General features: G+C 40.6%; 1 protein-coding gene across 1 annotated transcript in view; it reads right to left on the bottom strand.

Annotated features, from left to right (window-relative positions):
• Window positions 1–26295, bottom strand: part of LOC115036020 (leucine-rich repeat and fibronectin type-III domain-containing protein 2) — a 128950-nt gene that overhangs the window by 69354 nt on the left and 33301 nt on the right. Inside the window, exon 2 of the mRNA XM_029494121.1 lies at window positions 15373–15501. The gene's annotated coding sequence lies outside the window, so the exon portion shown is untranslated. The remainder of the gene's footprint in view (window positions 1–15372; window positions 15502–26295) is intronic.

Raw genomic sequence — 26295 nt, 5'->3', positions numbered from 1 at the left:
TTGAAGCAAACTTTAGAAAAGTTACTGATCAAACACTCAGCTACACAGAGCTCTGTTTCCCTCCATTCCCCTCTTGACACACCAGAACACAACTAACACATTGTCTCATCCATTTAAACAGCTCTTCTCCCCCAGGAAACGGTCTGCTTTTCTTACATACTATATATCACCTGTTCTACTGTTTCATGTCTTCTCTTGTTTTATATCGCTATATGAATAATCTATGCTCTGTGGAAGGGTTGACAGTCTGGCGAGCCTTTAACCGCCTTGTTATAGCTTTATGGACCTCCTCTGCATCAAGCCTTCTGTGTTTTCCACAACACAGTCGACAGTGCAGGGGAGGTGAACCTGACCCGTTGTTGGCTCGACTGTATCTTTACAGCTCCACAGCATGGTTGACACAGCGTTTGTGGAGAGATTTGCTCCATTATTTGTTTGTGTTCGAGCAAAATCTGCCTGAAAGGAATTCATGTTCAACTGGCTCAAACCTCTAGCCATTAAACCATTATCGTGGCCCTTAACAATTGCAAACAGCCTAACTATATCCCACAACAGGAGAGCAGGGACGAAATTTGATTTCAAAGGTTGGGGGTACACAAGTATGGGGGGCGCGCACTTGTGGGCGGTCTAAAGGTAAACAGGCTTCAGTTTTAGCAGCTGTTTCCTGCTTGGTCCTCGTACGTGACCCATCTCCATTTAATATAGCGTAACATTGTTTTTGGACGGTAAAAACTGCAAGGGACCAAAATTGTCTTCTGAAAAATCGCAGGGGACATGTTCCGCCTGCCCCCCCACCCCCCCACCCACCCAAATTACATCCCTGCAGGAGAGTAGACGGGTGTACTGTAGAGAAGCTGCTGAGGGGTACTGGGATGCCAAATTGTCTCATGTATTTTATCTTTTTTGAAAGGAAAATATTTTATAAATACGTTGCACAGCTGCCTATTTGGCAGGCATTTGATTTACTTTTCAGGTGACTTGCGCAGATTGTGTCCTGAAAAGGTGCCATATTTAGATAATTAATTTTGAGAGTTTGTCCCTCATCTCACCAGTCGTCATTTTGTTCCTTAGCCTCAGTGTTAGCATGGACTGTAATTATAGATGCACGCATTCTGAGGTGTGTCCCAAACCCACTTATTACTTACATATGCTGTCTTGGGCACTTTTCAAGTTAGCTGGGGCTGGAGCCAGAGTCTAGCAGTCTAGTTTTTAGCTTAACTTTCTACACTGATGTTGCTGCTTGGTCAACAGCTGCCAAGATGTCAGAGCCACTAAAAAAACAAGGCTACAACAGGCCTTTCAAATCTAAACTTCTGCATACAGCACCCCATCGATATATAACGGAGACGTCCAAAGAAATGCTACAAATGAATAAGTATGTCAGAAGTGTGTATATACGCACATTTTCAATTTGCAGTAGCTGGTGCCAAAATCATTTTGGTTATTGCTTTGTTTCCGCAGACAAACAGACGACCATACAGTCAAAGTCAAGTTCACATCCTCTTATCGACACAAACAGCAGCAAAGTGCCATTTTGGAATTTTTTCTGGTGTGACAACAAGGTCGATAGAGGCTGCATTAAAACAATTTCAAAAAAAGAACCCATGCTAGTTTGGCAGAGAATTAGTTTCTGCTTTTCACTCTAGTAAAACCTGGTACCTTTGTTAAGGCACCGTTTTAAAATGCATTTTAAATATAGACGAATCATTTTATACAGTAAAAACATGCCAATGGTTGTGTTCCCTGTTTAGATAGGACCCCCCCTCCCCCCCCACATACATTCCCTTAAGACCATGCACAGGGACGCTACAGCAAATTGCATTCATTATGTAATGTGGAGGCTCATCCTGAGCTACTGCGTTTCTGTCTGCTACACAGTTTGCTGACCAGCGTGGAAACATCAAATCTGTTTTATCTTCAACAGAAAACATATGTATTCTCTTTTGCTTGAACACCTGATGCTGCGTGAGCGAAAACTTAGTTTGCACCGCTCATAGCGTGAGACTGAGGCAGTGAGAAGAGCTAGAAGATAATGAGAGACCTGTAGTGTGTCGCAGCAACATACCGCCTAACACCCGCCAGGATGATGCATCTAAGAGATGAGTAGGTGTATTTATAGTCTCATTTACATGCAAGATATATCATGAAGCTGCATACAGTAATTGACTGTGTAAGTTGAAACCCCCAGTGTACTACATGGGATGAAATATTTGAGCTCATGACAAATACACAATGGGGACTGCGTTTATGTATGCAAGGGTAATGACACATTTTAAATTCCCAAATTCTTTGTTGTTGTAAAATCTGTTTTGAGAGAATATTGAGAAGAGGCTTACATAAAGAGGCTGAGCCTGCAGCTCATGTTTGTCTCCTGTCAGATTGTAATGTACTCGCTTCTCCATGCAGGATGTAAATAGTAAACTGGATTACATCCAATACAGACCCCCCCCCCCCCCTTCAAAAAAGATAAAAAAGCTTACTAATACAGCATTTTATCTCCCATCATACAGCCATGCAAAGCAGCTGTGCATTATCCTACTTGTTTACACAAAGTGATGTTCATTCGCGTGCGAAAAGATCAACTGGCGGTGGATTAGTTTTATAGTTTACAGTTTTTCTCTTCGTTCCAGCAAAAACTGTGAGAGACATTGATTTTTACAACATTTCTGCAGACTTCATATTCCTTTTAAACCATTATTCAAGTTCTCAGTAAACCTTTACCTACACTTACGTCAGCAGACACACAAATCACAAAGATAGGTGGTGCTGCAGTCCCAGAGGGTCAGACCAGACGGAAAAAGATGGCATTTCGAAAGGTCAGCCCTGTATGAATGCGGGGTGAACCTTCTCTTTTTTTCCCACTGATATTTGTCTGTTTTGTTCTGTATCATTCTAAGTCCAAACTGCAGTTAAAATAGTGCGCAAACCGATGACATTGTCGTGCCGTTGTTTTCACCGATGCCTCACAGAAAGGATCCCCTGACAACTGCCCAAAAGTTCGATGAACTGTCTCAATGCCCTTCACTCCGAGAAACTATGCATTTCTCGTCAGGACAGATTTTAATTGACACTGAGTCATTTTTATATTCCTAACTCAAAGGCCATGGTTAAATCCCGCCACATTCAGGGATTGAGTAGAAACTGAGTAATGGCTGGATTGACTGTAAATTGGTCTTGTCATGATGCTAATTTCTAAGTGAAGTTGTGGATGCCTGTGGACTGATTTCAGATGCTAAGTGCCTCAGCGTGACAGGCAGGCTCTTGACTCTTTTTCCTGTCAGGGTTAATCACGGATGATGAAGGAAGGTGTCATATTTTGATGCTGACATCTGAAAAAGCTTAGTTCAAAACAACAAAACCTATTCCCCGTCCTCAACTCCAGCTTTTTCGCATTCTTTTTAAATTCTTGACTGAACTTCTTTTTTTTTTTTTTTTTTTTTTTATCACAATATACATACAGTAAAGCTGGATGCGGTCTTTGTGATGCCACCCGTGGTTTGGAAGAGCTCAGAGTGTGCTCCTTTGCTACCGCTGGGTGCTTAAATATAATTGAAACAGGTCACACCTTTACAGTTGTCATGATTTCCCACGAGGACAAAATCAGTTGTTAGTAACAGACTGTAGCATTTAAAACGTACTAAATAACCACAAGCAGCAATAATCAAAATACCTCAGTTTGCAACCTTACAATTGAATTGAAATATCCCCAAATTGAGATATTAAACCTACAATTGAAAAGCATTTGTCAGAAAACATGGGATTTATCATTTTAAGCTTTGCAGACACTATTTTGGGGAAGCATTCAAATTCAGAATTCACCTGAAGTTCTCTGACGGAAAAACACCCATCTGAATCTAGTGATTTTTTTTTTTTTTTGTTTTTTTTTTTGTGGATCATTCAAGGATAAAATGGATGTCAGAGAAGGGAATTGTTTGCCCTTTCTCCACTGGAGCTCTCTGCACTGAAACGCAGCTGTACTCTCCTGAGCCAGGCAGATTGCATTCAGTGCAATACGGCAGTTACATAATTGAGGCGAAACAATTAAAGGTTTCAGCCTGTTAGCTGTAATTGCTGCATCTCTGATTGTAGTACCAGGTAATTACAGCTGTGGTCAGAAATGTACATACACTCATCATGTGCATGGATGCCATATTAATTTTGTGCTTTCAATGATTTATTTGAACCGTTCTTTTCCCAGGGCGGAATGATCGTACAATGTACATCTTCAATGATGTTCAAAAACAAGAATTGCGTGCACAAGATTGGATTTATTTGGAATTTTCTCTCATCCACACAGGGTCAAAATTATCTCTGCCTCACGTTCAACAGCTCCATGTCTCTACTCGCCTGCTGAATGTGTGTTTCTACAGGCTCCAGAAGGGACTGTAGATTCATTGCAATGATCTGTTGAGGTACATGGACATAAATCCACTCAGTGCTTTACAACGAAAAAAAAAAAAAAAGACGATTATAGCCGTAAAAATGTATCTAGTTTTATTTATTTATTTTATTTATTATTGATTACCTACACATGGAATCATCTGATGCCTTGGGTGTATGATGGGAGCCTGTATGGGTTAGGAACCTTTGTGCTAAAAAACAACAAAACAAAACAAAAACAACAACAATTTATCAGCATTATAGAAGTGAAAAATCAATATTGAAATAATTAACTATTGCACAAATATGCAAAACTAATACTAAATGAGAAGGCAACAACTGGAGTGTCAAGCTGGTCAAATAATTTACGCCTTAATTTATGGGCTGAAATTCAAATGTACTTTATGATAAACAAAGTTCAATGAAACAAATCCCTCATCAGCATCTGTAACAAATCAGCCTGCAAAGGAATCGCTGTGGTGCTGCTCTGTCTGCGCTGCATCTGATTACCTTCTCAAAAACACACATAAAATATTCAATTAAACATCCTGGGTGCTGTCAGTCAGTAAAATGCAGGTGAATTACATCGGCGTCTCCTTGATGAAACAGCCGTGTTTGTTGATAACACGCTGCATTCTATTTGCAGGATTCTGCAAACCGGCTGCTGATGGCAATAACAAGATGCTGAAGTGCAAAAATACCCCAAACACCCTAGAGAGACACGAATGAAGCCGCGGAGCGGGCTGATGCTATATTTAGCCTTTCGCGCGGAGTGAGCTCCTCTGATGAGGCAAATGAAAAGTTGCTCCACATTAGCATGACGCGGGGCTTCTGTTGTCTCACAGCACAATATGTGTCAGTTAATTAGATGGGGAAAAACACATCCATCTCTCAATAAATGCTTTGATCAATAAAACATGAAAAGTTTTGTCAGCAGTCGTGGTGTCCTTTCTTTTTATGCATTGCAAATGTATGCGCTTGAACTGGGGGAAAAGGATTTTCTGCTAATTTGCCACACATCTGTTCAGATCACTACTGATTTTAACTGAGCTTTAAAGGTGGCTCTTTTGTTTACATTATTAATTGTTATTAATCATCATATATTTTTCTAAACTTGCAGCCGCTACAAGATGATTTGATGTGTTGCAATATATTTATATTTTTCCTTCCTTCCTTTACAGCTCTGCGGGAGTCTAATTAATCGCATATTGCAAAATGTCAGCGTTCCACCTCTCTCACAACACTCTCCGGTGAATTCTGGTATCACATGTGCCACCGTCTCTCTAGAGCTTAGTTCGGCAGCAGCGCTGTTTGGTAATTAATCGCATGCAATCTAAATAGTGACCTGCTGCGTTGATCAGTGGTAGTAAAATGAACCTTCACTGTGGAGAGGTATTATGTTATTAAGCACAGCCAGTAATTTCAGAGAATATTGCATCGTATCAGTAGTCTGAAATTCAGTCCCATTTTAACATACAGTTAAAATGTATCTCATTTTAACATTAAGTTAAAATGAGATACACACAGTATAGTTAACCCAAATGGGAGTCTGAGTGGGAAAACAATATTCTCGTTCCATTAGTTAGCGTTATACAAGCTCCGATGAAGGTATTTTGCTGAAATATTCCCAAGGCAGAATGGGATGTCAGTGCATGTCCCATTTTATATTGATCGCGCTCCTCCTTGCTGCATCTACTAAGATTCTTTTCACTATATAAAATACTGTTTCCAAGCTGCCCGATGTGTTGGACCGTCTGGGTTCAATGTGTGGAACACATACTTCAATGTCATCGATGAGTTTAGGGTTATAAACGTAACACTCAACACTGTTTCAAACATTTCAAACATGGCCCCTCCCTGTACTGTAGTTACTCAAGTGCTATGCAGGCCCTTGACATATCCACACTTGATAATGCTAAGTATCCAACAATAATTGTGTTAAAACGTTTGATTATAATTAAAATAATGAATGCTATCTTTGTTGCATCGTTTTTTTTTTTTTTCTGTTGCGAGATGCAGGTTGAAGTTTTCAGAGGTGTGATTGCGTTCCACATAAAACAAGCTGAAGGCGACACGTTTGGTGAAATTGCTTTCCTGCGGTGTCTCAATTGGACTTCTGTCTTTTTAGTGTCGTCTACACTGGAGCCAAAATGACAGATGCAGCTACTCTTTGGGTGTGAGCTGCTCGTGATCAATAACAAACTTAATGTCGGCTGGGATGAGGATGTGTGGCAGCAAAACATAAGCAGGACTGAGTTGATGAGAGTGTCTAAATGTGGGTTTTGATACTTTTTGTTAATAAGCCTTGTCACTCAACTAGTTTTACATAATTATCTAATATTGACATTGGATTGTGCAAACTGCTTGACTGAATGTCTTCAATTCTCTCCCAGTCTTTCCGTCCATCTTCTTTAGATTTAGACCAAAGAATTAGAGAGAGAAACAATTGTATAAAACAGCTCAAACAGCTGACCTTACCTTCTTCTAGGCTCGGCCAAAGGTCACCTCACTGAATAGTAGCTGAACTACCTCCATATCCTTGAAACAATGCACTTGTGTAGATGGTTATAATGGTCAAAATGATAGTACATATCAGCCAAACACATCAGACGTCTTCGACACATTGGACAGATGCGAGCGGTATAGGTGTGAGTCATATCAGCAGCAAATACTGCAAACTACGCACTGACTAACCGTTATTCCAACCTCAAGTCAAGAGGCTTTGTGGGCTTCAGTGTACTGTTTGTCTCCATCCCTCCTGTATAAACCCACCTCGTGATGTTATAGTAATGACTCATGTTGTGTTTTCACTTGTGCCAAAGATGGGGGAAAAAAAAAAAGAAAAAAAAAAGAAAATCAAATCCCTAAATTGACTTGACAAAGAGCACCAAATACAAATGCTGCTGTTTAACAACTTTCCCTTCAAGTGGCTTCGCAGTGTAATTCACTGATGGCTCGATTTTTCAAAGGCTGTCAAACCAAACCACGTCCACCACAAAAAGCCCTGGGCTTTCTGATGAAGCCAGACGAAATGTTGACATCATAAAGAAATGGAAGGGAGTCAGTGGAACTCAGCTGGGCTCATTTTAATCCATGATTTCCACAAAATAGCTCGGCTGCCTCTCCATTTTCAATCAATGCTTTTTAATCAAGGTGCTGCCGTCTCTTTTCATGTGCCAAGAAACTTTTCCTTCTTGAGGACGAGTTAACGCTGACAATTAAGCTAGTTTGAAATCATATTCGACAGTTACTTTTGTCTAATCTGCAACTCCAGCAGATCAGCTAACAAGGAAGATCTGAGTAGTCTGATTTCACAGCATCGCACAACTCTCCTGCAGCTAAAATTTTGATCAGAACTGCAAACTCCAAGACTATTCATTAGGAAAAAAAAAAAAAAAACCTTTGCAAAGCCCTGTTTCAATTCATTCAATGCTCGTCATTATCATTCAATGCTACAGTATTTGCCACGACAATGTCTGTTATATCTGATCCTCATTATGGAGGCACCATGATTTTTTTTTTTTTTGTTGTTGTTGTTGTTGTTGTTTTGGGGGTTGTTTTTTTTTTTCTTTTCTTCTTCTACTTTTTCAGTGCATCACTGTGAAATTTGTCCGGCACTTGTCCGGTATTTGTTGCTCATGCATTTAATGTGTAATTAAAGTCTTGCGAATGTTTGTAATTCCTTTGTTCATCTCATCATTTAGTTGCTAATCACTCCTCACGGTATTTATGTTTGTTTTCCGGAGGCATGAGAATAAATTCAAATTAGCTTGGTGGGCTGAAAATATGAAGAGATATTCTTCATTATGTGAATCAACAGAAAATCTTAGTCTTACTTGAAGAATTGAAGAATCATTCAAAACTGATTTGTCTTGCACATTTTGAATAGATAAATGACTGTTGATATAACCTGCCTCAAAGGCCTGTTTTGTTATTCTTTATTGTGGTTAAGATGTCTATTATCCAGTGATTGCCCTCAACATTTTGTTCTTAGATTTGCTTTCATCTTAATCTGTGTTACACGTTGACACGTTGGGAATGTCTTACAGGTACATCTTAAAGGCTCCTGCTGGTTGGATGGCAGTGAGAGTAACTGCTTTAGGTTACAAGTTGGGTTAGCAGGAGGTTGTCCAGTGCTAATAGTTCTCCAGTTTTACAAGCATAAGCTTTGATGTGACCTATAGGGACATGGCAGATGCCCTGGTGCTTTGTTTTCATCGTAACAACGATATGGTTCGAGTTGTTTCAACAGCCAAGAACCCACTCAGTTTCACACGTCAGCGATAAATCTGGAGAAATTTGGATTTCAGGCTTACACATCTAAATGCAGTCCAAATAAGTCAGATCACTGATCTTTTGGTCCACAGGCAACCCCGTACTTACATATCAACTTCACGTTGTGCTCAAGTCCAAATCAGTGCTGTGGCAAAAACAAGCTTCTTTCAACTACGTCTCCTCGCTAAGATCAAACCCTATCTCTCCGTAATGGACCTTGAGAGGGTGATCCAAGCCTTCATCACTTCCAGACTCGATTAATGTAACTCTCTGTGTACTGGCTTGGACCAGTCCTCTCATAGCCTTCTACAGCTTGTCCAAAATGCCACAGCTCGTCTCTGCAGTGGCGAGAAAGAGCATGATCACATCACACCAATCTTGGCTTGTCTCCACTTGCTCCCGGTCCGCTTTCGTAGCGATTTAAAACTTCTTTTAAGTGCTTTTAAACCCCTAAACGGACTGGCCCATTTGCTTATTTTTGAGCTTCTCCATCGTCTCACCCCAACCAGAGCCTTAAGGTGCTCTGACCAACTGCTGTAGGTGGTGCCAAAAACAAGGCTAAAGTCTAGAGGTTGCGTCTCCCCCTCTATATTAGATCCTCCCAGACCCCAGAGATGTTGAAATCCTCCCTGAAAACTCTCCTTTCCTGCCCGGCATTTTACCCAGTCTGAGCACTTGCTATGTTTATTGTAATGTCCTTTATGTCATTCTCTTTTTTTGTATCTATTTATTGTTTTACTAAGTTTTAATATGTGCAAAGCACTTTTGGTCGATTGCTGCCGTTTTAAAGGTGCTCTATAAATACACTTGAACTTGAACTATCCATGTCACAGCTTGTGATGAATGTATAAGACTGTTGAAATCTCAGTCTGTAATAACAAGTCCTTAGTTTCCAGTTCACCTTTTAGATGATCACATCTCACCTCTCATCTCAGCACCGGTATATATCTGTATCTATTAAACGATGCTTCATTTTTTCACAACCTATTGAAACGCAACTGACAGGATTCCTATGCCAACATATGTTAAACACCATACACCGTCTAGTCTCCTGGCACTTCATTGTCTAAACTGCAGTGACGCAAGCGTGAGAAACATCCCTTCCATGGCTGTCTCACAGTTTCATCCACACGTGAGAGGCAGAGGAACCGGATAAAAAAATCCAGGCACCTCCAGGCAGTGAACAGCTGATACAGTGGAGCACTTGGGCCATTGAAAGACAGATTATTGATGAAGGGGATGGTGTGATCCCACTCCCAAACCTTCATCCCTGGAGGTGGTACTACTGTTCGTCAACCAGGGTGACAGTTTTGGGACGAGTTCATAAACAGCTGCTGTAGGAGGCTGAGCTATTCAGGGATTTCACCATCCAGACATTTTCTGATCAAAGCTCATGGAAGGGAGGCAAAAAAAAAAAAAAAAAAAAATGCTGCACTGAAGATTCTCTCCTACAGTTTCATCAGCCAGTTTTTGTATAATCTGCATGACTGTGGGATGTAGCCGACATTGTTTGACTGTCAAGTTTGGTTTAGTTCTTTGAACTCAATTTGTTTGTGTAATGTTTGGAGCAAATTATATATTTCCCCATATTCCTTTTATAGATATCTAAGAAAATGGCTTCAGTGCACCACCCACACTCGAAAGATTTGCAGAGGCAACAACCCATGGCTGTTATTTAGGAAAAACTGATGCTACATTACTTTCATTGCAGTGGGCCGTGTGCCCAAAGGTTCTTTTCTTGTCCCGGAAACTTGGCCTTTTGCCTCTCGACAATATACAACTGTAGTCAAAGTTTATCACTGCATGCAGGTGATTTTCATACATTGGTGTCGTTCAGTCGGATGGCAGGGGAGAGCCTGCGTATTTTATCCACAGCCCAGTCAATCAAGTCACAGTTAATTATAATGTGGATATATGTAAAACATTTATATTCAACACCAAGTGCAGTTCAGCAGGGAGTGACAATGATAACAAGTTCTGAAGTTGACTGTCTGACCCAGCTTATGGGCTTCATTTTATTTCTCTAACCTCGTAGGTTGTATTGCACATATACAGTATAAGGGAGCTGAATTAAAATGTTGTTTTTGTTCTTTTGTATTTCACTACCGCAGCAAATGTGAGGCTGTGCCATCAGAGATTTAATCCACAGTAATAAAGGTACCCTCATGCAGCATCGGAGCTCATTTTAAGACCCACTAAATTACATTAAAGCCATAGTCACTAGAAATGCTTCCTTAACTGAGCGCCCTTCTCTTTTATTTAAGTGAAAATCATCTAGACCTGCTACTTTCTGGGAACACGCTTATATATATAAGCTTTCTGTGATGCCGAACGGGTCTATAATTCAAAAATGACATATGTCGAGGAGCATTCCTTGCCAACCCATGATCAGCAAAGTCAGAAGTGGGAATATGAATTAAGTTAAGAATTTAAAACAACCTCCTAATCAAATAGCTGCAGCTCATTACAATGTAACACAATTAGTGCACAGTGCCACATTTCACTTACTATGACATATTGGGATCACATCAATATTCCATTGGCTTTTATTAAAATTCATATTATGGAGGATATGAGTTGGGGAGGTGGGGGGACTTGTGAGAACTTGAGGATCTTTATATTGCATATCAATTAGTCTGGTTAATGTGATAGCCAGAATATTGTCCACTTTAAAGCAATGAGCCAGTGAAGACATGAAACAGCAGGATCGGCAATTAGATATTACCTTAAGGACTTATTTAATTGTTTGGTGACATTATTGATATTCACAAATAGTTTATAAATGATGGTGTAATTCACTTTAGTGTCTGTACAGTTTAATTCATTAAGCAACAAATGGGACAAATATCTAAGTGCTTTTTTTTACGTGAACGATATTTCCTCTGCCATTGCTTACAGCAGCTTTTGGGTGTGTGATGAATATTCATAAGAAATTTTGTGTAGTGTATTACAAGCACACATTTGACAGACAGTGGAAAACAACCCCCCTTGCTGTTATTTGTAGACTCTCTGGAGGGGACACAGAAAGGTAGTGAACAGTCAGGCTGACGGTGTTGTGAAGTCCTAAATGACTCTAAAATATTACGCCCACTGAATATGCATAAATCGTCACGAATTATCATCAACACTAATGGTGCCATATATATACACGTTTAACATAATAGCATATGTTTAATAACACTGTTGCATTCACAAGACAAGAACTTATAAATCATCCTTTGAGCAGCGCTAAGCCTACTGGGAAGACCTGAGGCCTGGACTGAGTCATGATGAGAAAAGTGATGAGACTGGCTAGGGTTAAGTGGTTAGCATACTAACTTCAGTAAAAGACAATGTAGAGATGAGCTAAGGCCAGCATTGGTTTCATCTGCATTCGACAGCTCTTTGGGAACAAATGAATGCCGTTTGAACTCTCGGTATTTCTGATAAGCCTTAAAAAAAAAAAGAAAAAACTAATTTGGTAGCTACTGCACTTTCTATGGTATGGTACCATGAGACTAAAATATGACTAAAATATGAAAATGTGAAGCCAGTCCAATATTGATTGAAATGCAGGTTATAAGAGCATAAAGAAGCCTTCCAATTCTTGAACAATAGGTGTCCTGGAACAGTCTTTGAAAATGACTGAAATTTAGTGCAAGAAGGGAGAGAAATCTTTGTGTTATGTTTTATGAGGATAGGAAGATGATATATATATATATATATATATATATATATATATATATATATAAAGCCTGTTTATTTTCCCTTTAAATGGTGCCACATCTGTAAGGAACATGCATTTGTGGGATGAGCAGCAGAGCTGAGTATGTGGGTTGCGCCCATGAAAAATGTGCCAAATCTATTCTGCCTATGCCAGACAGCTTATTCCGCCATTGACTCTCGTCTGGTGTTTGGTGGATTGGACGATTGAAGTTTGAAGAAACAAGACACATTGGCAATTTAACAACGTATCCGTTTAACAACAGGGAGCCTCAGCAGCGTGTGGAAGAACCGTACACACCTGGCACCTCCTCCTCACGCAGGTGATCAGCCTGGTCACACGCTGCTGTGGGATGGCATTCCAATTCTTCAACCAGCGTTTGTCGCAAGTCAGCCAACGTGATTGCGTTGGTCACTCTGGCGCGAACAGCTCGCCCAAGCTGATTCCACATGTGCTCATTTGGGTTGAGGTCATGACTGCTGGCAGCCCATCCCAAATTCTGGATGTAGCTTCTGATAAACCGCTCTGTGGGGGCGAGCGTTGTCATTTTGGAGGATAGAGTTCGGTCCCAGACTGTGGAGATATGGGCTCATGCTGGGGTTACCAGAAGCTCAAAACAAGAGTCAATCGCAACAGCAACAATACTGTTTGGCATTGGCAGAGAAGATTTGGCAAATTTTTCAAGGGCACAACCCACATATATAAATTCATCGTTATTCATCATCCTCTTGAAAGGTCCGTTTCTACTTCACCATCCGACTATTGGACAGATGGCTTTACATTCTCTTCAAGCCATGCAGAATTCATGGCTAAATATGCGGCTAACTGCTCAAGGCCAAGAGCACCGAAACAACCACTGCGTAAGATCAGCAGATACTTTATGAGCTTCATCTTAGACATGTGCACAACACGTTTACTGTTGCTATGAACTCTGTCAGCTCAGAGCACATTATGCCAAATGACCCCTTCTTTGCCTGTATGCTCATTTTTGAACTGTCTTGATCTTATTTTCTTATAGGCTAAATAGTTTATGCAATCTTATTCAGAATGTGGAAACAGCCACCTTGAAAATCAACATTTCTCCTGCAGATGCAGTGATGAAATAATAGAGTAACTTTTTTCACCTTGCCTGTTTTTGAAATAATTTTGCTAGTGTAGCATTTGTCCTTGACAAATGTTTTATTTGTTTTAAGCACACACCACTAGCAGATTATTTGACATACAGTGATCTACCACAGTATAATAGTTTGAAAGCTTTGAGACAGGCACCATTTCAAAGAGAATCAAATGTTTGCTTGTTCAAATATGTCGGAGATATTGACAATTGTCCATGGGGTGTATTTCAATTTTTTGTCTGACTGTGCGGGGCCTTCAGTGCAAGGATTGGTTTTGAATGGAAATGGCAAGCACGATAAAATCAAACCCTCTTGGTCTTTGCACACAGAAAATGCAAATTAATAACAAATGTCTGTAACATTGAAACACTTTACAGTCTATCTGTATTGTCACCTGACCCAGATCCCCCCCCCCAATGCCCTGAGATTCTCAACCTATAAACCAGGTATTAGTATCCTCAACTCGTGACATAATTCAGTGGAATATTTGAGAAGGACTCTGTCCCATGCTGTGGTCCTAAGGGGAATTTCACAGCCCTGACCTCACCTCCAGGTATCATTGCCTCTCTGTGAGCCATTCACATTCACCAGGAAGCACAGCTGAAATTAGAAAAATCAGCTGTCAGAACTAGGAAGAAAGGAAGGAAGAGAGATATGAGAAAGGATGGAAGAAACGCAGTCTTAGAAATAGGAAGAAAGCAGAAAGAAAGGAATGAAAAGACAGTAAGGAGAAACAGGGAATGGATGATAGTCAAGGAGGAAAGGAGGACAAGTGCAGGAGCAAAAGAAGGATTTAGGAAATAAAGGAGGAAGTAAATGAGAGTGCAAGGATGGAACAATAATCAGAGAGAAGAAGGATGAACTGTTCAAAAGAGAGAAAAAATTACGGTAGGCAAAACCACAGGTAGGTGGTGAGAAGGGGGGAGGGTGAAATAATACAAGAGGAGGAGAAGAGCAAAAAGTGCAAGCGATGGAAGGAATAGAAGGCAGGAAAAAGGAGAGGGAGGGCTGGCCTGATTCTTTACTGACCTAACTCAGCTGAATCTCTCCTGTCTACTGGTGTCTGGGTAGCTCCGGAGAGATAGGAAAGAATGAGCGAGGGGGAGGAAGCAACGACGGTGAGCAAAGAAACATTGGCGCACCTATCATCCCTGACGTTTTACACTTCTTGAATTCCATTCACTGTTCGCTTTATAGCAACTTCCATACAATCTATTCAGGCTGTGGCATAATCAAACCGCTGCAAAGCTCCACGTGTTTGAACGCTGCAGTACATGTAATTGGCAGTATTCAATGAAGGTCACAAGTGGCTCTCTCATCTTATACAATTAACCCAGTTTCTTAGCGAGGCACCAATCTGTAGGGAAGCAATTAAAATCCAAATTCTTCACAGTGTGTGGACTTCACAGGGAAAAAAAAAAAACCTTGGACAGCCTAATGTTTGTTTGGAAGTGTTTGTTACTTTTTTTTTTTTTTTGGATATAATTTTATTTTATTTATTTATTTATTTTTTAAAGGGGGGGATGGGCTAATGGACGGAGGGAAGGCGAGAGTAAGGTAAATAAAAAAAGAAAACAAAGGGAACGCAAATGAACTCTTTCATCTGAACCATGATCTTCGATTAGATATTTAACAGTTAGAAATCGGAACACCTTTTGTTTACTGTGTTATTTATATTTTGTTGAATTTTGAAATGTACGGATATAAACCAATTCATTCATTCTATTCTTATTCTATTATCATTTGTTCAAAAGGTGAGGTAGACATTGCTTCAAATCATATCCACTTACTTAAGGCAGCGCCAGCAGAGAAGAAGATGCTCCCTCCGTCTATCTACAGCATTTGTTGTCAGGCCGCCCTATGTGTGTGTGTGGATGTGTGAGTGCACTGTGTAGTGACCTTGAATTCCTCCTGCAGGCAGCAAACAATCGTTTCGCCTCCTCCTCCTCCCACAGATGAGCGTTGCAAGGTGACGTCTATGTGTGTGCAGAGGAAGAAGTCCTCCACCTCATTCGTTCACTCTTTCACCTGCAGGGAAAACAATGGCAAGAGGAAAGGAAGAGAGCGGAAGGGGATGAGAAATAACACCGATCTTAGATATTTGTGCGACTTCTAATTCCGTCATGTCCAAACCCTGGCTGAGGTCTGGCCTTGGATTTATTCTTTGACGTTTAGGTGTTATTTTGGGAAGAGCTGCTTAGATTGCTGCAGGTATATAGCTGGGCTTGAATGACCTGGGCTGAACTGATTTGCCAAACTTGTGATTTTGCATAATTACTAAAACAGACAACACTTTTTACAACAATTTACAAAATCTTGGCGCGCACACAAAAACAAGTTTAAGCTTAAAATCAGCTGTCTGGACTTCTGTTACTTTGTGATTTCACAGCAAAGCAGTCACTATTCTAAGCCATGCCCAAGTCTACACGGAACCGCCACCCACCCTTGAAATTAATCTATATATATATATAATTAATGCTGTAATATATATGTATAATTAATATATATAATTCAAACATTTTTCAGTGTGGCACAAAGATAGCGCCTGTATTAACCTTGAGCCTCCTGATGTGCACAATCCTTACGATTCTGCCCGACAGGTCACTAACTGAGGGTGTCCTGTCACAGGGCGCCGGGTCAACATGATAATTTAGGGTGCCTGTTTGTGTCACGCTGACTTTGTAAATCACCTCGGCGTCTTTTCCAGCCAGGTGCCTGCAGCGTACATAACTCAGCCACCAGCCAGCTTCACTTGGAGCTAAGTGCTGTGCCAATTATTGCATGACACCGTCATCCATATCTGTTCTCATGGAAATTCATAATTTATGACACATCCCCGTTTGTGCCTCCGGGGATCTGAATACTATTATCCTGCTAAAGTGAGATCTGATTGGGCAGCTTCCATCTGAGTTGCTCCTTTGAAGTCTCATTTCTTCAAGTGAGTTTCCATACTCTCTATAGGGTATCATCATGCAGCATAGGAGGCATCCTGTGAGCCGGAACAACACCAAACCAGCTACTCCTCTCTCCAAATGGCAGCTGCAAAGGTTTGGCTGAGAGTGAATGCTTTGGGGTGTTGGAGTTAGTCCAGAGATATTTGAAACCATATATATGTTTGTGGACTGACAGCCCCCTTCCATCATCCTTTCTAGTTTGGCCTCCATGTTGTGAAGAATATCCTCTCAAAAATAGTGTCGAAATAGTACATTTTGGCTCCTCCAGCTGCTTCCATGCTTTCAAGTTGTTCGACTTCTCAGTGTTAAAATTGATGTATATGTACTAAACCTTCATTAAGTAGATGTAGAATTCATCAATGATGGAAACAAGACTTTTTCCATTAAAAACACTAAGTTATTAAAGACCCGTAAAGGCCATTAGTCTCTAAATAGAACACTGAATTTGTTTTACTTAAAATCTAACCTTTTGTTTTTCTTTTTGCAATTTTTGTTTTAAACCTAAAGCTTATCATTGTGAGTTCTCAGCCTGAACATTTACATTTGCTTGACTTTTAATCTTTCACAAAGTCCATTTAGCTCAGTGCTTCTCAATTATTTTCTGTTACATCCCCCCTAGGAAGAAGAAAATATTTTGTCGCCCCACCCCCCCGACTCTCCGCCGCGACTATAAATAGTATAATTTCTCCATAAATTTTGTTATAAGTACACCTCTGCATAACATTGTATTCTTATCATTAAAGACAACAAAAAAAGAAAAAAGACAGGGATCATCACATGTTATTCCAGGACGGAGCGCCTCACTATTTGAGAAGCACTGATTTAGCCGATGATAATTAAAAAAAAAAAAAAAAAAAATCAAATCAACACTATGTGTTAATAATCCAGCCTGCTGACAGCAGCACAGGTTAAAAGGTTAACAAGGAATGTTACATGTTTCAATGCATCATTAACATCTGAGTCAGCAACACAGGAAACTAATGAATCATCCTGTCAAACTTTGCGGCGTGGATGGTTTTTAAATACTCTGTACATTAGCTCCTGTTCAGCCATTGTCTCTGAGCAGTATTAGCAAACAGTGCCATTAAATACCCCCCAATCTTGGAAAAATGTGGTCAAGCTTTTGCTGAATGGGTGAGCTTCTGTTGATTATTTCAGTGATGAATAAAGATTTGAACTGATTCATAAAACACATCAAGCTCTGAAGCAGTAAGTCCTGAGTCTGTCGTTGAGTTGATGAAAAAGGTGAAGGCAATAGCTTATTCATTCATTCGATCTTATTCATTTACAAGTCGCACGGAGCGTTGGAGCCACACTGCTCACACTGGGTGAGGGCAGCCAGTCCATCACCGGGAAATAGCTTCGTTTGGAGAAAAACTTCAAACACAACTTCAAATCCTCCTACCTGTTGAAGTTATCTTTAGTGTTTTGTTTTTTTTTTTGCTTGGCTTTCGTAATCACCTCAACATGGCATTGGTCCTACCAACCAAAGCCACTGAAATTACACCACGATATCTGCCGCAGTGTCGTTTCAATAAAAGTTTGTTTCTTGACAAGCATTGCTGACCTTGGATAAATAAATATTAGACGGATGCATGATTTCCTTTAGTGTGTAGGACAAAACAGCCCTAAACAGTTTCATCTCCAAACCTTTCTTTGCGGCCCCCACACAACATCTGAGAGGGTGTTTGATGGAGATAGATGTTTATGGAAGGAGGTGGGCTGTGTCTACTTTTTTTATGAATTGGGGGTGTTAAAATGTTTTCACCGACCAAGATCTCTGCCGGACACCCACAGTGACAAAAACACATCAGCTTTTCCAGTCAATTGCCTGTCATCCCACAGCGTCAGTTGAGCTTCATTCCCCTTTCTTGGAGCTCTGCAAAAAAATATATAATATATATATATATATATGTATTAAAAAAAAGCCAAAACATTTTTAAAATTCACTGTCTCAGGTACTTGCTACCTTTTATTTCCTTTCACAGGTGATGCCATAATTCTCTCTTTTTCTGCCCCACAAAGATAAGAGAGAATTTTGTAGGAAAACTTCAGTGAGAACAAAGAACAAAATTTAACTCACAGGCTTTTCACCTCAGAACCACAGTGGAATTGTAAATAGACAGCTTGTTAGTAGAGTTTTTCAGCAAGATGCACACAAATTACATCATACTGCAGAGTTAACCATTTGACCTCTCTACCATCAGGCTGGATTTGCTTCAAAAACAGAACAAAGTTGTGGGTCAGGTCAGCAACGCAGCTTTGACAAAAGAGCAAATATTATGGCTTTGATGAAGTTTATATAGTCCAGTTGAGCAGCACACACATTTATAGGATATTTAACAGTGCTGTCCATCAGTACAAGTGGCACGTATACCTGCACTGTGCACAATTCTCAACAGCAAATACTCAGAGCAGCCAGGTGAGCCAGTGAGCATGTTTACCCGACTGTTAAGCTCCTTACTACATCTGCCGGCATTTCTTATTGCCAGCACAATAGACATTGTGCGTACTGGTACAATAATGTGGTAATAGCCAATTTTGAGCAGCTGGAAAGCAAAAGAGAAACGTTTCTGTACCGCCCAAAGGAGACATTACATTAGCAATTACTCCACCAAATGATATTTTATTATGCTTCTGATGCTACAGATAGAAGTTATGAGGTGAAAAACGCTTGTTCCTTGTGGCACCAGGGTCTTTAAAGAGATTTTCATAGAGCGCCTTGTTTCGTTCTCCTTAAAGGGATCTGAGCAACAGGATCCAGCAGGCCACACTTTAAGTTATACTAACCCAACGGACATCGGGTGTGAAGAAATTGAAGTCGTTCACACGCTATATTACCCCTTTCATGAACTGATGTCAACATAGATCTGGACCTGAATTAGTGAAGTGGTCAATGTTTTAAAAACTTGGCAGCGTCTGTGAAGAATTACAGGATTATTCCTCATAGATCGACCATACAGTACGTCCTCCACATGAAAGCTATTGGCCCACGGGTGTCCAAAACTACTCCTTCAACCTCTCCGCCTTCTGGATGAAGCAGATTCACCTGCTTGAGGATTTATTGCACACCTGGACATTTCTTGATGAGCTGTATGTTTCCAAGGCTCCAGCCTCTGAAGAGGGTTTAATACGTGCCTCCGCAGCTAGGCGTGCGCATTGGTGATGACACATGCAGGGCTTAATGTGATTTCCATGTTCTGCTTGTCAGCATTACCTGACAAAAAGCCCGTGGGCTCATTTAGATCATGCATACGACTGATCTATGAGACCTGCATATGAACGTTCAGACAAACCACAGGGCTGACAGTGTTTACTGGAGATGAAAGGTTCAGGTAGCCCATGTGCAAAGGGAAAAACCACAAGGATGTTGATTTGCAACTCTTGATTTATGAGCCAATGGGCAGATCCTTGCTTGCAGACCTACAGTGAGTCAGCGCACTCAGCTGCTGTTAAGAAGTACTTGAGAACCACTACAACCACTGACCCTATGCCCTCTCGAGTCATGGCCAAAATTCTTATGAAGTCCAAAATCAAGGGCGTGGATCTCTCACGCTTTATCTTAGTCTAAAGTATGACCACTTTGTACTCGTTTAACATAATGCGGTTTTTGTTTTGTTCTTGTGCTGCAATGCCACTCAATATCTGGCATCTGCCACCAGGATGAAGAGCACCAGGTGACAATATATATATATATATATATATATATATATATATATATATATATATATATATATTCTGCTGTGTGCTCTAAAACTCGCAACCTGCAATGAACTGTCAAGCCACAAGGAACTCTAACATCTGTGTGCTGTCCCGGAGCACGTCGGACACACACACATGCCACCTTGTTGCTTCTGCTGCTGGATGCTGATAATGAATGCTTTGTATGACAGTTGCTGGATATTGCAAAAGGTCCATCACAGTGTTTGTGTGAAATTGTCATCCGAGCAATGATTAAAAGGCAATGCAATGCATCCCCTCTTCGTTCAGTTACTACAATTATTATTTTGTGTTCCACACAATAATGGACGCCAGGGCCAAACAATGGTCGTTTTTGGATTTCCACTTTGGATTTGGACTGACAGCCATGGTCCCCTGAGTATGATTTGCAGGGTGTCTCTGTAGCACCACATTGGCTAATTTCTGTTCTGTTGTCACACATTTTACCTTTATCGATATATTGCCCTTGACCATGATATCATTTAGATGATACAATATTACTCATTTCACTCTAATACATTAATAATTCTTAAGCATGATTTATATATGTGATTAGGAAAAACGAGTACTGTTCAGACCTGTATTCATTCAGACAGTGTTTATCAGCTTCATAGCACATGTTGACCCTGTTTATCTAGAATAAAATATGAATATGGTACACATTATATGACACATATAGGTCTAAATATACATGCATGGAATAGGTCTGGTATGTGGCGATAACCTTAACCTTTATGATTAGAGGCGGCTTTATCCTTCATTCAGCTGTACTCCTTATTCTTACAGGGTCACTGGAGGGCAGGAGCCAATCTAAGCTGACACCGAGCGAGGGCGGGCTACACCCTGGACAGATCACCTTTCCGTCGCATGGCCGACATATGCAAACAAACAACCGTTCACGCTCACATTCACACCGATGGGAAATTTCTGTGCGTGCATTTGGGCCGTGGGAGGCTATTGGAGGTATTTCTAGATATGAGAAGAAGCATTTTCTCTGTGCTCAGTGCTATTTTTCTTCACCCAAATGCAGACAGGCCTGTCCTTTCAATGAATATCTGAACAATGGCACGTCTTGCTTTACGTCCTGAGGAGCCAAAGCGACAAGGTAACAATGCAGAACCGATGCATGCATTTGATTGTTGTATGCGTGTCACCTCTCCCCTCACAGCCGAGACACCAAGAATCTATATGCTTCGGTCCCAATTACAGTCACATTAGCAAAGGCACATGGGGAAATACAGTGTGCCTCCAAACATGGACGTAATGCAACGCCTTTCATGTAAATCACCCATGTCCCAACCTCAAACACAAACCAAAGTTGATTGCACGCCAGTGAATGCGGCACACAGAGAATAATGATGCAAGCTCTAAGTGGCTGTTTGTGACTTTTTCCCCATGCAAGCTTTAAGTCACGTGCCTGGCTCTTCTCATTAAGCTAATTCAAGGCTTTGCTCAGTGGCCAGCTTTAAATCCCAAGCTAAAGGACACTATGTGGCACAAAGAGGTAATGAGGGGTGAATCTACTTTGTGATGCCACAAAAATTCTTCTCTGGGTGCTGCCAGTATCTTAATAAGGCCGGTTTTTACTCAACTACCATTGCCAGTATCCAGCAGCCACCTGTTTATGTCCATAGGTGTCTCTGAATAAAAGGAAGAGTGCCTTCTGCTCTCCCTGGATGGAAGTCAACAGCCTCCTCACACACTTAATCCATCCTGGGGAAAGTTCGCATGAATTCACAGTTAGACTATCTAGGTGAGGCTTAGCCATCATCTGGCAACCTCTACTTCCGTATTTCAATTATTTTTGTCATATTCAACCCCAAAACACTGCAGATGAATGGGTTCCCTTTTGTTTTGTTGCTTATTCACTTAACTCTTCCTTCAGGAAACTCAAACTGAGTCACGCTTGGCATTCAGAGAAGTCATTTGTTAAAGCGCTCTCATGTAACGTTTCATTGAATTATCCCTATTCGCCTGCTTCTCATCTGCAGTAAAGCCTTTTATGGCGGCGCTGGGATTCTGAGCAGTGGGCCCAGGGTCATCTGCAATCTGATACTGGGGTGGAGAGATGGAGAATTGTTCAAAGCAACTCCAGTTGGGCTTGTTAGGGTCAAGACTTTCTTTGTGCCACCATATAGGTGGCAGGCTAACGTACACAATTTGGGTACTGCAACCTGTTTCTTTCACACATCAGTGTTTCGCTCTAGCCTACGTATTCTCATGGCTGTTATCGGGTTTCTTTTGTTTGAAGAAGCTCATTAATTTTCATGTTCATGCACAAATACGCTCTCAAATACTCTTAAGAGATAACAAATACACACACATGCATACACACACACACACACACACACACAGTGAAGAGTTTTGACATTTTACTCCCCCTGGATCTGAGCCATACCAATTTAGCCCACATCGACGACAAAGTGACAACCCCTTGATGAAGCTAAATTTAATCACACACTAAAATGTGAACATGCAAGCAAACAATTTTTCTCAACATATTATTAACAACATATTATTCTACAAGTTGTCGAAGGTTAAGGTTAGCAATATTTAGCAATAGCTTATTGTCCTGTTGTCGAGCGCTTGGCCTAGCCCGGCCCTCAAGGCAGACCCGTTAGCATCTGTGAAGGCTACAGAGCTGTTATCACCAGCATAGCTGTTGTGTGCCCTCGGGCCGTTGTTGCTTTTTCCTAGAGTTGCGTAGCAAATTAAAAAAAAAAAAGTTTTTCAAAGCCTGAGGCAGAGTGGTATCTCAGAGGGCAAACACACATATTGTACTGTGTACCTGCAACATTATGACTGAATCAAATTTAATCTATAATGGATCTGTGCTGCTAACCATTCGCATGAAAGTTTCATCAGATCCTTTTGACACCATGCAAGGCAAATGGGAGGCGTGGGAGTAAAGGGGTGTTAAAGAATATTCTTTTCATATAGAGCCATGCGGTAGATTGAGGGACAAGCATCAAGCATCTTAGCGAGGTGGTGGTTGAATGCCTTGGCTCGATATCTCCAACTGACTTAAGATTTGATATGCGGTGTCTCCAATGTACTATAAAACTTATGTACTATGGAGAGATGAACTGCTATCCAGCTCATTCTTCGTGCTTTTGCTTTGAGAAGCCATCCAGTGCTGCCTATTATTGCGTGCGTGCAACACTGTCGCCTTGATTTAGTGCATCTGCAGTGATACCATTGGGGAAAAACGGATTCTCTCATTTGAAATTAATGGACTTCCATTGCAGAGTAATGCTTTTCATGAATGTTACTTTCATCCATTTGTGGCCATTGCCACACGTCCTCCCTTCATCACGAGATGTATTTTTAATTCGTCTGACCCCTTGAGATAAAACCCAACTGAGGTCCCACGCTCCTCTGCTTTCTTTGTGTGTGCACAATGCATGTCAGCCTCTTCCGTCAGCATGCGCGAAGCTAATCGGCTAATTCACTGCCACACACACTAAGCAGCTCAAGTGCATTTCAGTAGCACCCTAACCTGTTTACAATAAGGAAGGTAGGTGTGGTGGCATGTTTCCAGGGATAGTGGCCTCTTTTCCCAGCTGACTAGATAGCTGCACGATGATTTTGCGTTCCATTTAGGACATGTGTGGTGTGTTCAGAAGAGACAGTTACTTAAGCCGCTTAATATCCACCTCCTCCTACAAACAGGAAGAGAGGGAATAATACACAACATCATCACAATCATAACATTTGGTCACTGCAACCTTGGATATTCCGTGGCATAAAGTGCTGGGATGTCGTGAATACAAATCTGAGCCGGAAGCTTTGCTGATCAGAGCATATGTTGACAAGGTGAAAACGTTTATTGGTACCTTCAAACAGAGGCAAGTGACTGAAAATTGGTCATGAAGGGACGCTATGAATTGACTTTTATTTTTGCCTTGCTCGCTGTGGGTGATGATAGCGTTGCTCTGTCAGTCCACCACTTTGGTTCAGACTTATCTAGCTTAACAACTATTAGATTGCCAAGAAAATATGTGCAGGAATGTAAAACTCCCAGAACTTTGAAAATCCTCCGAATTTTATTGTGTCTCTTTTTTTATAGTTGCATTAACAACTTCAAGAGGCAAGTCTTTGTTTGATTGTCTTCTTCTTCTTACGGATATGAAATATTTGTTTTTCCTCAAGGTTTTTTGACCAAATATATATATATATATATGCTAATCAACTGCGTGGCTATTCAGTCAGCTGACTTCATGAAAGGATGGATGGTTTTAGATGTAAGATCAGTGTGAATTTCACCACCTAGAAAATAAAACAAAGTCTTTGAAGTAAAAAAAAAAGTAGTTCATTAAGGTTTTATGTTCTTACTTGTTCTTACTTGTTCTAAAGTCATTACTTTAGAACAAGTAATGACTTCACATTCTCTCAGTTGCTCTTTTTTGTTTGTTTTCATTTCATTTGACAGTTTTCTTTGAATGGTGGCCTATGTCAACTGAAACCAGCACGCAGTGCACTTCAAGTAGCCTGCTTTTATCTGATCTTTGGTTCAAAGTGACACCATTGCTTATGTACGCATGTGGCAGGCTGGACACTTCAGCAGTTGCTTTCCTCTGAGAAATGAGCAACAGTATGGGGCTTTATAGTCAAAGAAATGGACGCACATGTGTTACGTGGGCGATTGAATGTTCTGTCTATTTTTTTTTCCTTAACAAATAACTTGCATCATCTCTCGAGCCGAGAGTACAAATTCCATTTCTTCCAAGACAACAGACTCCATGCAAATATTTTTTGGAATTGTTTGAATGCCAAATTCTGAGCTGCGCAGTCAACCTCTCATCTTATACTCCCTACAGCTTTCAACATAACTGAGCACCAGAAATACTTGGTCCCACTATGTTTAATTATACACAACATCTCTTATCGAAGCAGAAATTCCCTGCTTACAGTTGCTCTTAAAAGCCACTTGACATGATGCTTCCTCTCACTTCTCACTCAGTGAGGTGTGAGATTATTTGGCAAACAGTAAGAACACCACCCACATGAATAGCATCTGTTGCTACATTTGCCACATTCACTCTGTTTAGCCTCAGCAGACACCCTGGGACCTGGGGAATTTCATTTAATCTATATTGTTCTTGGATTCACTTAACGAAAATGGTCGATCAATGAATGATTTTTTTTTTTTTTTTTGCGTCCTAAGGAAAGCACTCTAAAAGGCCTCAATATCAGCTCTTACTCCAGAGATTTAATGGTCTAATATAAAATCATTTTTTCTAAAAGGCAGTGATTTCCCTGTTCTGTTCTCTATGATCTTACTTATTCTTTCTTATCTGTCTTATATTAATATCATAATGTCCTCAAGCCTCTGTGGCGGTAATCTGCTGTCACACCGTCTTGGCGCCAAGGACGATACAAATCACTCATCCACAATCAAGCTTCAAATGAATCTTTTTTGTGTCCTCAATGTCAGAAACATCCCAAAAATGCTACAAAAGAAAAAGACTAGCTGTAATCTTTTCTAACTGTTGTTCACACGGCATTTTAACGGAATACAGGACGCTGAACAGTACATCGTGACAATGTGATTAATGTCCTGTGATTAGTTGTGGCAAACCCAGAGGTTACCAGTTTTCTAACTTGTACCTCAAAAATGGTCTTGTGCAATAACAACAACAACAACAAAACCCCATACAGTATTGCAAAAGTACAAAGAAAAGGTAAGTATTGCACAGTATTGGTATTGCATGGACTAGTTTTTCCAGGACATCAGCTCTTTTAACCTTGATATATTATTAAGGTGATGGTAGGCGGACTTTGTTATTGCCTTAATGTGTTTTTCCAAATTTAGGTCTGAGTCCATCACTGCACCCAAATTTCTCGCCTGGTTGGTGCTTTTTAGGTGTATAGATTGAAGCGCTGTGGTGACCTGTAATCGTTTCTCTTTCGAAAAAAATGTGAAAGAAACAAACAGTAAAAAAAAAAAAAAAAAAAACTAAACAAAAACACACACGGCCTCCAATGCCGATTTGTCTCCTTAAATATAATAAAATATTTAATACATTGCATGAGATATGTTTTCCTTCTGCTCCTGGATATTTTCCAGCCGTGCCAGCTGGTTGCTATAGCCTTGACATTTGTCTGGGATGAAATTTGAGGAAAGTTGGCCTTGGCTCTCATGTGC

This window comes from Echeneis naucrates, chromosome 22 (assembly GCF_900963305.1).
Source record: "Echeneis naucrates chromosome 22, fEcheNa1.1, whole genome shotgun sequence".
Taxonomy (NCBI): domain Eukaryota; kingdom Metazoa; phylum Chordata; class Actinopteri; order Carangiformes; family Echeneidae; genus Echeneis; species Echeneis naucrates.
The sequence above is the reverse complement of the archived record's forward strand: the minus strand, read 5'-3'. Positions and strand labels throughout refer to the sequence as shown.